This window comes from Pongo pygmaeus, chromosome 23 (genome assembly GCF_028885625.2).
Source record: "Pongo pygmaeus isolate AG05252 chromosome 23, NHGRI_mPonPyg2-v2.0_pri, whole genome shotgun sequence".
NCBI classification, from domain to species: domain Eukaryota; kingdom Metazoa; phylum Chordata; class Mammalia; order Primates; family Hominidae; genus Pongo; species Pongo pygmaeus.
Window position 1 is genome coordinate 19,724,074 of NC_085931.1, and position 9,150 is coordinate 19,733,223.

General features: G+C 44.7%; 1 pseudogene; it reads right to left on the minus strand.

Annotated features, from left to right (window-relative positions):
- Nucleotides 1–7,039: 7,039 nt before the first annotated feature.
- On the minus strand, nt 7,040–8,944 carry LOC134739297 (cell division cycle protein 27 homolog; annotated as a pseudogene).
- Between the last annotated feature and the right edge of the window lie 206 nt (nt 8,945–9,150).

The following is a 9,150-nucleotide window of genomic DNA, read 5'->3' on the forward strand; positions in this document are numbered from 1 at the left end:
CTTTCTTTCCTCTCTCTCTCTCTGTGTGCCTATCTTCTGTCTTACTCTCTTCTCTGCCTGTCAGTCTCTCTCTCTCTGTCTGTCTCTCTCCCTCCCTGTCTGTTTCTCTCTCTCTGTCTCTCTCACTCTCACTCTCTCTGTCTCTCTCTCTTGCTGTTTCTCTATGTCCGTCTGTCTGTCTCTTTCTCTGTCTGTCTCTCTCTTTCTTTCTCTCTGTCTCTGTCTCTCTCTCCCTCTGCCTGTCTCTCTCACTATGTCTCTCTTCTGTCTTACTCTCTTTCTCTGCCTGCCTGTCTCTCTCTCCCCCCCTTTCTGTTTCTCTCTATATATCTCTCACTCTCTCCATCTCTCTCTGTCTGTTTCTCTCTGCCTCTGTCTCTCTCCCTCCCTGTCTGTCTGTTTCTGTCTCTGTCTCTATCTCTGTCTCTCTCTTTCTGTTTCTCTCTGTCCATCTCTGTCTTTCTCTGTCTGTCTCTTTCTCTGTCTGTCTCTCTCTTTCTCTCTGTCTCTTTCTCTCTCTCTCTGCCTGTCTCTCTTACTATGTCTGTCTTCTGTCTTACTCTCTTTCTCTGCCTGTCTGTCTGTCTCTCTCTCCCTCCCTTTCTCTCTCTCTCTGTCTGTCTCTTTCTGTTTCTCTTTGTCTGTCTCTGTGTGTCTGTCTGTTTCTCTCTTTCTCAGTCTCTCTCTCTGTTTCTTCTCCGTCTGTTTCTGTCTGTCTGTCTGTCTCTCTCTCTGTCTCTCTCCCTCCCTGTCTGTCTGTTTCTCTCTGTCTCTGTCTCTGTCTCTCTCTCTTTCTGTCTGTTTCTCTCTGTCTCTCTCTGTCCATCTCTGTCTTTCCATGTCTGTCTCTTTCTCTGTCAGTCTGTCAGAACCCCCATGAGGAAGAGGGTCCTGCCCCTTCCACAAAAGTGAGAAGGGCCTGCTTAGGGAGGCCGAGAGGAATCCAGACAGACGGGCCTTGCTACGCTTCACCACTCGGTGTATGACTTTGGAAGTTCGAGGCCGGGTACCCACTTGGATGGAAGGGGCATTTTCAGACTTTTCTCTCTGTCACGTGTGGCGTCCCTACTTCTCGTATTTCCCTGATAAGCTCCTCAACTCAAAAATACATGGTTAAGGCCGGGCGTGGTGGCTCACGTCTGTCATCCCAGAACTTCCGGAGGCTGAGGCGGGGGATCACGTGAGGTTGGGAGTTCGAGACTAGCCTTGCCACCATGGTAAAACCCCGTCTCTACAAGAAATACTAAACTGAGTCGGGCACGGTGGGGTATGCGCCTGTAATGGCAGCTACTCGGGAGGCTGAGGTGGGAGAATCACTTGAACCTGGGAGGCAGAGACTGCAGTGAGCCGAGATCGTGCCACTGCACTACAGCCCGGGCTGTAGAGTGAGTAGGACTCTGTCTCTAAACAAACAAACAAATAAATAAATAAATAAATAAATAAATGCATTCTTTTCCATGCTGACTGACACTTGCAGGCATCGGTTGTCTTCAGGCATCATCTAGCGGCCACTGTTATTGAAAGTCTAGGTGACATGGAGGGAGGTCTTGCTTACTTCACTGAGCCTGGGCAACGGGTTTCTCTCTCTCCCTTCTGGAGGTGCCTCCCTCTCTCCCTGGTTGCCTAGGGAGCCTCTGCCCTGGCGGGGGCCATATTTTTCTTTGATCAGCGCTTTAGTTTTCTTTGTGTGTTGGTTTCTTTCATGCGCATAGACTCTTCTACTTGGGTTTTAGGAGGGGTCACTTTAATTTTCAAGTCGCCCCCCGGCTCCCCCCACTACCCACGTCCCTTTACCTTCATTTAGTGAGTCAGTTAGGCGGGTTCCCCCCAACCCCCCCACCTCCCGCCTCCCAACACCCTGCTTGGAAACCTTCCGGAGCCACCCTGGTGTGCCTCCGACTTCTCTCTCCTTCCCCCACCCCTTACCGGCGATCTCATTCTCGTCAGGCTGACATTTGCAACGGTGGACATCAGGCCTCACTCAGTGGCCACCGTTTTTGAAGATGGGGGTGGCACGGTCCCACTTCCCTGGAGGCAGCTTGGGCCGATGGCATAGCCCTTGACTCGCGTGGGCAAGTGGGCGGGTCTGCTGTTGTGGGCTTTTTTCCCCCCACTTCCCTCCTCAGGCCTCCCTTCCTAGGAAAGCCTCACCCTGGCTGGGTCTCCATCACCTTTTATCATGATGTTTTAGTTTGTCCGCCCTCCAGCCAGTATAGTTTCACAATGGAAATGGTGTCACAGCTCTAGTCTCGGCGTTCTTAGTATTTGCCCATAATAGAAACGTTTTCTGAGAACTAATACTTTGCTCACTTAAGATTTCCAGGGACGGTGCCTTGGCCTGTGTTTGTTGTTTTGTTTTGTTTTGTTCGTGTTTTTCCCTTTTCACATGTATTTCTTTTCAGGTGAAGTAGAAATCCCCAATTTTCAGGAAGACGTATCTTTTCCCCAAGACATGTTAACTGCTGTTTTCTCCTGTTGTTAACTAGCGCTTTTGTGAATCTCTCAACGTGTAGTGAGAGCCGGTTGACGTTTACTTCAGAACATCTTATTTTCTAGAAATCCATCAGTAAATGCTGCTGCTGCTCTTGCTGCTGCTGCTGCTGCTGCTCTTGTTGCTGTTGTTTTTGTTTTCAAAGCACACCCCGGCCACCCTTTATGGAATGAAAAGCGTTATAAAATATGTGTAATTATTTCCTGACCACGCCATTCCTCCTCCTCTCTCTGTCTCTCTGTCTCTCTTTCTCTGTCTCTCTCTCTCTCTGCCTGTTTGTCTATTTTTCTCTCTCTCTCTTTGCCTGTTTCTCTCACTGTGTCTGTCTTCTGTCTTACTCCCTTTCTTTGCCTTTCTGTCTCTCTCTCTCTGCCTGTCTGTCTGTCTCTCTCTCTCCCTGTCTGTCTGTTTCTCTCTGTCCGTCTCTGTCTTTATCTCTGTCTGTCTCTTTCTTTCTCTCTGTCTCTCTATCTCTGTGTGTCTCTCTCTCTGCCTGTCTCTCTCACGGTGTCTGTCTTCTTTCTTTCTTTCTCTGCCTGCCTCTCTCTCTCTTTCTCTCTCTCTGTCTCTCTCTGTCTGTCTCGTCTTTCTCTGTCTGTCTCTTTGTCTGTCTGTATCTCTCTTTCTTTCTTTGTCTCGCTGTCTCTGTCTCTCTCTCTGTCTCTCTCACTGTGTCTGTCTTCTGTCTTATTCTCTTTCTCTGCCTGTCTGTCAGTCTCTCTCTCTCTCCCTGTCTGTCTGTCTCTCTCTCCCTGTCTGTCTGTTTCTTTCTCTCGCTTTGCCTGTCTGTCTCTCTGTCTCTGTCTCTCTGTCTCTCTCTCTCTGTGTCTGTCTTCTGTCTTACTGTGCTTCTCTTCCTGTCTGTCTGTCTCTCTCTCCTTGTCTGTTTCTCTCTGTCTCTGTCTCTGTCTGTCTCTCTTTCCGTCTGTTTCTGTCTCTCCCTCTGTCTGTCTCTTTCTCTCTCTGTCTCTTTCCCTCTGTCTGTCCCTCTCTTTCTTTCTCTCTGTCTCTCCAACTGTCTCTGTCTCTGTATGTGTGTGTGTCTGCTTTCTGTCTTACTCTCTTTCTCTGCCTGTCTGTCTGCCTGTCGGTCTGTCTCTCTCTCTGTCTATCTCTCTCTCTTTCTGTCTCTGTCTCTCTTTCAGTTTCTCTCTGTCTCTTTCCATCTTTGTCTTTCTCTGTGTCTTTATCTCTCTGTCTCTGTCTTTCTCTGTTTGTGTATCTTTGTGTCTCTCTGTCTGTCTCTCTGTCTCTGTCTCTGTGTCTCTCTCTCTCTCTCTTGCTTGCTCACTCTCTGGCTCTCTCTATCTCCCGCCCTCTCTTTCTTGGCAAAATAAGTTCAAGTACATCTAATCTAATCCATTACCACGGCCTGAATTATTAACTTTAGACATCCCGGATTTGATCTCCCTACAAAATGCTGTACAGGACTGGAGAGCTGATTTCTGGACTTGGATACCTCATAGATACTACATATTAATAAAGATCCAACCCTAAAATCTGGGGTTGCATCTAGCTCGACTGTCTCAAAAAATCATACCTCTGTTCACCTAGGATGCTGGGAGGGTTTTCTCAATGTGCATCTGCTCATGTCCTTCATGACCTATGACCCAGCCCTGTCCGTTCTGTCTAAAATATGTATCTGCAAACACTTCTCTCCATTTCCACAACTACCCACGGCCCATTGTGGAACCACTGGCTCTTTGAAAAAAAATCCCAGAAGTGGCTTTGGCTTTTTGGCTAGGAGGTCTAAACCTGCTGAGAACTTTCCTGCCCAGGATTCTGTGTGAACAAAAGTGCTTCTGCTGGGAGCTGGGATCCTCGGGACCATGCTTGCTAGCACTGGATGAGTCTCTGGAAGGACGCACGGGACTCCACAAAGCTGACCTCTCCCACCGAGGTCAAATGGATACCTCTGCATTGGCCCGAGGCCTCCAACTTACATCACTGTCACCAACCATTACCTTCAGCATCCTTGTGAGCCTGCCCAAGGCCCCAACTCCGGGGAGACTCTTGGGAGCCCGGCCTTCCTCTGCTAAAGTCCAAAGGGATGGTGACTTCCACCCACAAGATCCCCACTGAACTGCAAAGATGTGGAACGTAGGTCAGAGAGGGGACCGGGGGGGAGACGTACTGACAGGCAATGAGTTTCCTAGGCTCTGGCCACCCCACTCACGTCCCACGTACTGGGCACCCACGGGACACCACCGCTTTATCCCCTCCTCTATCCACAGACTCCCCAACCCCACCCTGCAACCCAGGCACACACGCTGGAAGTTACAAAACCACACGGCCTGAATAGAGCCTAACGGAGCGAGAGCTCATTTCACGAAGCAGGGGGGTGGGTTGGGGTGGGGTGGGGTGGGGTTTGGGTGTCTTTAGAGAGCCCGATTCTCCCTCATGGGTGGCTACAGGATACAAATGAATATCGCTTCTTGGGTGGAGGGGCTTCATTAGGCCATCACGTTTGCGGGACTGTCTCTCAAACCCTTCCTTGAGGCCACAAAATAGATTCCACCCCACCCATCAACATTTCCCCGGGTGCTGGATGTATCCTGTCAAGAGACCTGAGCCTGACATGTTGAGTTAAACACCTTTATTGGCTTTCTGTGTTTGTTTGCTTCTGAGATGGAGTCTTGCTCTGTCCCCCCATGGCTGGAGTACAGTGGCGTGATCTCAGCTCACTGCAACCTCTGTCTCCTGGGTTAGAGTGATTCTCCTGCCTCAGCGCCACCACGCCTGGCTCATTTTTTTATTTTTAGTAGTCACGGGATTTGACCCTGTTTCATTGGTTTTCACTGGAGATTCTAGATTTGTGTCACACATCATTGTGTGCCATATAATGACTTTTTTTTAAAGCACAATATATCTGCTTTATTTGAGTGGTTTGTATATCATTATAATTGTGTTATAGATGAAGAAAAGGTATTAAACATGGTGCTAATTATAGTGAAAGTGAAAAGAAAAGCAAGGCTATCTATTTTGTAGATAGAATAAAGTTGCTCTGTATTTACAGTTACCTAAATAAGTCAGCATTTAAACTCCTCCTACTAAAAGCTTGCCAGTCTGAATAATCCTCCTTTAAACACAATTTTTGATATGGTTAAGGTTTTTAAGAATGTGTCTCCTGCGGAATAGCTGGACAGAAAATACACATTTAAAAAAGAACAGCACAAGGATCCACCAGACTTGGGAAAAAATCAAAAACAACACAAGCCTTATGAAAAACTGAGTTCTTAAAATATTATGGAGAACACAGCTATTGGAAGAGATGGCAATATTGGCAAGTTGATTGTTACATTGGTCAGCAATAGCTAGCACTTTTTTTGGCAATCTTTCAGGCACTGCAACTACTACTGCAAAATGATATATAATCTTTTAAACAACATAATCACAAATCAAAAAATATTTTAGTAATATAATGCTTCAGATTTAGAAGCAAATCAAGTGTTAAAACTCAACTGCTATAGTAACTAACCCCAAAGATAACCGTATCTGACAAAAAAGCTTCCTCAGAGTTACTACTTCAGAATTATACTTTCTCTTGATACTTTTATTTTATTTTATTTTATTTTTATTTTATTTTTTCTTGAGACGGCATCTCACTCTGTCACCCAGGCTGGAGTGCAGTGGCATAATCTTGGCTCACTGCAATCTCCACTTCCCAGGTTCAAGCGATTATCCTTCCTCAGCCTCCTGAGTAGCTGGGACTACAGGCGCCTGCCACCATGCCCAACTAATTTTTATACTTTTAATATAGGCGGGGTTTCACAATATGGTCTCGATATCTTGACGTTGTGATCTGCCCGCCTTGGCCTCCCAAAGTCCTGGGATGACAGGCATGAACCACCATGCCTTGCCTTCTCTTGATATTTAAACTTTTAAGTCAGTCCAGAGAAATACAATAAATGTCAACAGTAAGTATGGTGTTGAGGCAGAAGTAGGAACAAACTTTTTTCATATGTTATTCAGTTGATAACAATATGACCTGGGTAGTAATTTCCTATGTGTCTACTTATACACAAATACAAAAAAGTAAAACAGAGATACTGCTAAATAAAGGATACATTAAGTTCTTAATAGTAACTCAATAAACCGGAACATTGTCAAAAAGCAGCTAGTGAACTTTTTCAGTGTTTTTTTCTATTATCCAATAAGTGAATTATGCTATTCCTTTCCAATTTCCCAAGCACTTTTTGTCCCAATCACCATTTTTGTGTTCGAAGAAAAAGTAACAAATCAAGTAACAAAACTAAACAAGCAAACAAACAAAACACAACTACAGTATCTGCAAAAGTTTTGTAGAAGACTGAAACTGTTGAGTATAAGCATCTCGTATTCTATTATCATTAATTAACTGAAGAGTTTGTTAAAGACATACATTTCATAAAAAAAGTTAGTTTGAAGTTATTGACCAGTATGTACCATTCCTAAGTATTAGTAACCAAATTCATGACAGTAAAGAGCTATCTAACATGAAAAATTAGTGACTACCAGCACCATCAACAAGACTTTGTCTTTACAATTCATTACCACTTACCATGCATTGTAATGTCTAGGACTGACTCTGATAGCATTTCGAATACAAGCTAATGCTTTGTCCAATTCTTCAGTTAAGACAAACTCTCGCCCTAATAAAGTATAGGCATAAGCATAATTTGGATCCACTTGGATAGCTCTCTGGAAGAATTTAATTGCAATATCGTGTTCCTGTTGCAGACTGAAACAGTTCCCTGCAGCACACCAGGCCTCTGGCGAATTTTTATCCGTGTCTGTTAAGTCTTTTGACAGAAATGAAAGAGCGACATCTTTTTGAAGATGCCAAAGTGTTGTAGAGTAGATTTCCATGCCTTCGACTCTATAATTCTCAATCCTTCTAACCTCTGAGAATATTCTTTCAGCTTGCATGTACTCTGAAAGTTCAAAATAGGACCTTCCAATTTGGCAAAGTACCCAACCAGTATTGAAGTGGTGAGAAGGTAGATGGCTCAAAATATTTATAGCTTCTTTGCAGTGGCATGAACATAAAGCTAAATAACCTTTCCCCCTTTCATGAAGAAGGCTCATCAAGCCTTCTGCTGCTGCTTTTTGTAGATGAAAAGCCTGAATCTGAGGTGTGATTGTGGATATTTCCTCTTCTGAATTGATGGAAGGGTCCAATTTTGTAATTTCCAGGTTGTCATTTATATTAGATTGAGTTATTCCTCCTTTATTAGTTTTACTTTTTGTTTTTCTGTTTGGGATTTTAGGTGGAAACTTCATTTTTAATTTCTTCTTATTCTCCTTGGTTGTGGAACTGTCACTAGTAAAGAGTCATGAACTTCTTCGATGCCGTGCATTTGGGGGAGATGTGATAGTGGGGCTCATTACCTGAGGTGTTGTAGTTATTTATGGACCAGAACTTTCTGTTAGTGAAAGAATTGGAGTTACCTCTCGGCTATTTCCACTCTGTGAGAAGACAGACTTTGCTCCAGTTTGGCCAATTCTGGCAACAGACTTTTTTGAAGGGGCTCCAGTGGATGGCACATCAATTACAGAAGGTGTATTAGTGTAGTTTTGTAAATAAGATCCATCTCCAGGACTTGGGGTTTCTAATGGCAAAATCCCAAAACTTGAGGTAAATGGACTAAGAGCTGCTGGTCCTGTTAATAAACTTTGACCAGTTTTTGGTTTATTTTGAACCTGTTTAGATAATATGGAAGTTCCTGTTCCCAGTGGGATAGTTTCAGGTGAAATTACAGCTGAATCAATAAAAGACACTGGGGAATCTGTATTCAAGGAGTACTTTGAATTGGAAGATTCTAAACTGACTCTGTTTAATTCAGTTGTGTCCTGGGGTGTTTCCATAAGAATGGTCTCAGGCTGTCTGTGACATAAACTGTGATTAGGTACTTGTGTTGTGCAAGATTTGGGCAGACAGTTGCTAAAGTTCTGTAAAGATGTGAATTTAAATGTTTGGCCAGGATCTGGCTTTTCACCTATTTCACCTAACGATTCAAAGGGATACCAGAGGAAAGGATTTAAACTAAGTCTCTTTTGGTAACATTCTTATCCTTTAGCAAGCCGATCTGTCTTGCAATATACGCGTCCTGACAATGGAAGGGGAAAGCAAACTGAATCACCAAACTCAGTAACAATATCATCATGGCTTTTCTGCTTATTAAACACTCCACCAGATAAGATTTGTTCCCAGTCTGCAAGCTTACTGAGATCAACACAACATTTTGCAAGCAGGTATTTGCATTGTGGTGTAGGACAACTGTGTCTATTCAAGAGTCTATATGCTTTATAGGCCTTTCCTGGGAGGTAAGAACAGGTCGCCATTAAAAACAAAGCTTCTTCTGAGTGTACTTCTGCATAAAGGCGTTCTGTGAGGAAAACCCCATCTCGGTAAGCATAGTGGTTTAGTGCTTGCCATATAGCAGCCTGAACGGGTTCCTGCAGCACTGTCATCCTCGAGACAAAGGCCCAATTTCTGCAGTGCCTCCGGAAACCCTCACACCACCCACACCCCTCCCCCCTGTAGCGGCTCCGGCCCTGATAGCCTAGGCTCATTTAAATTCACCAGTTACCGGGGGATGGGGGTGGCCGAGCCAGAATGACTTCTTTATCCTGCCGACTCTGGAAAGCCTGGCCTCTTGTGATCCATTCCAAAGCGA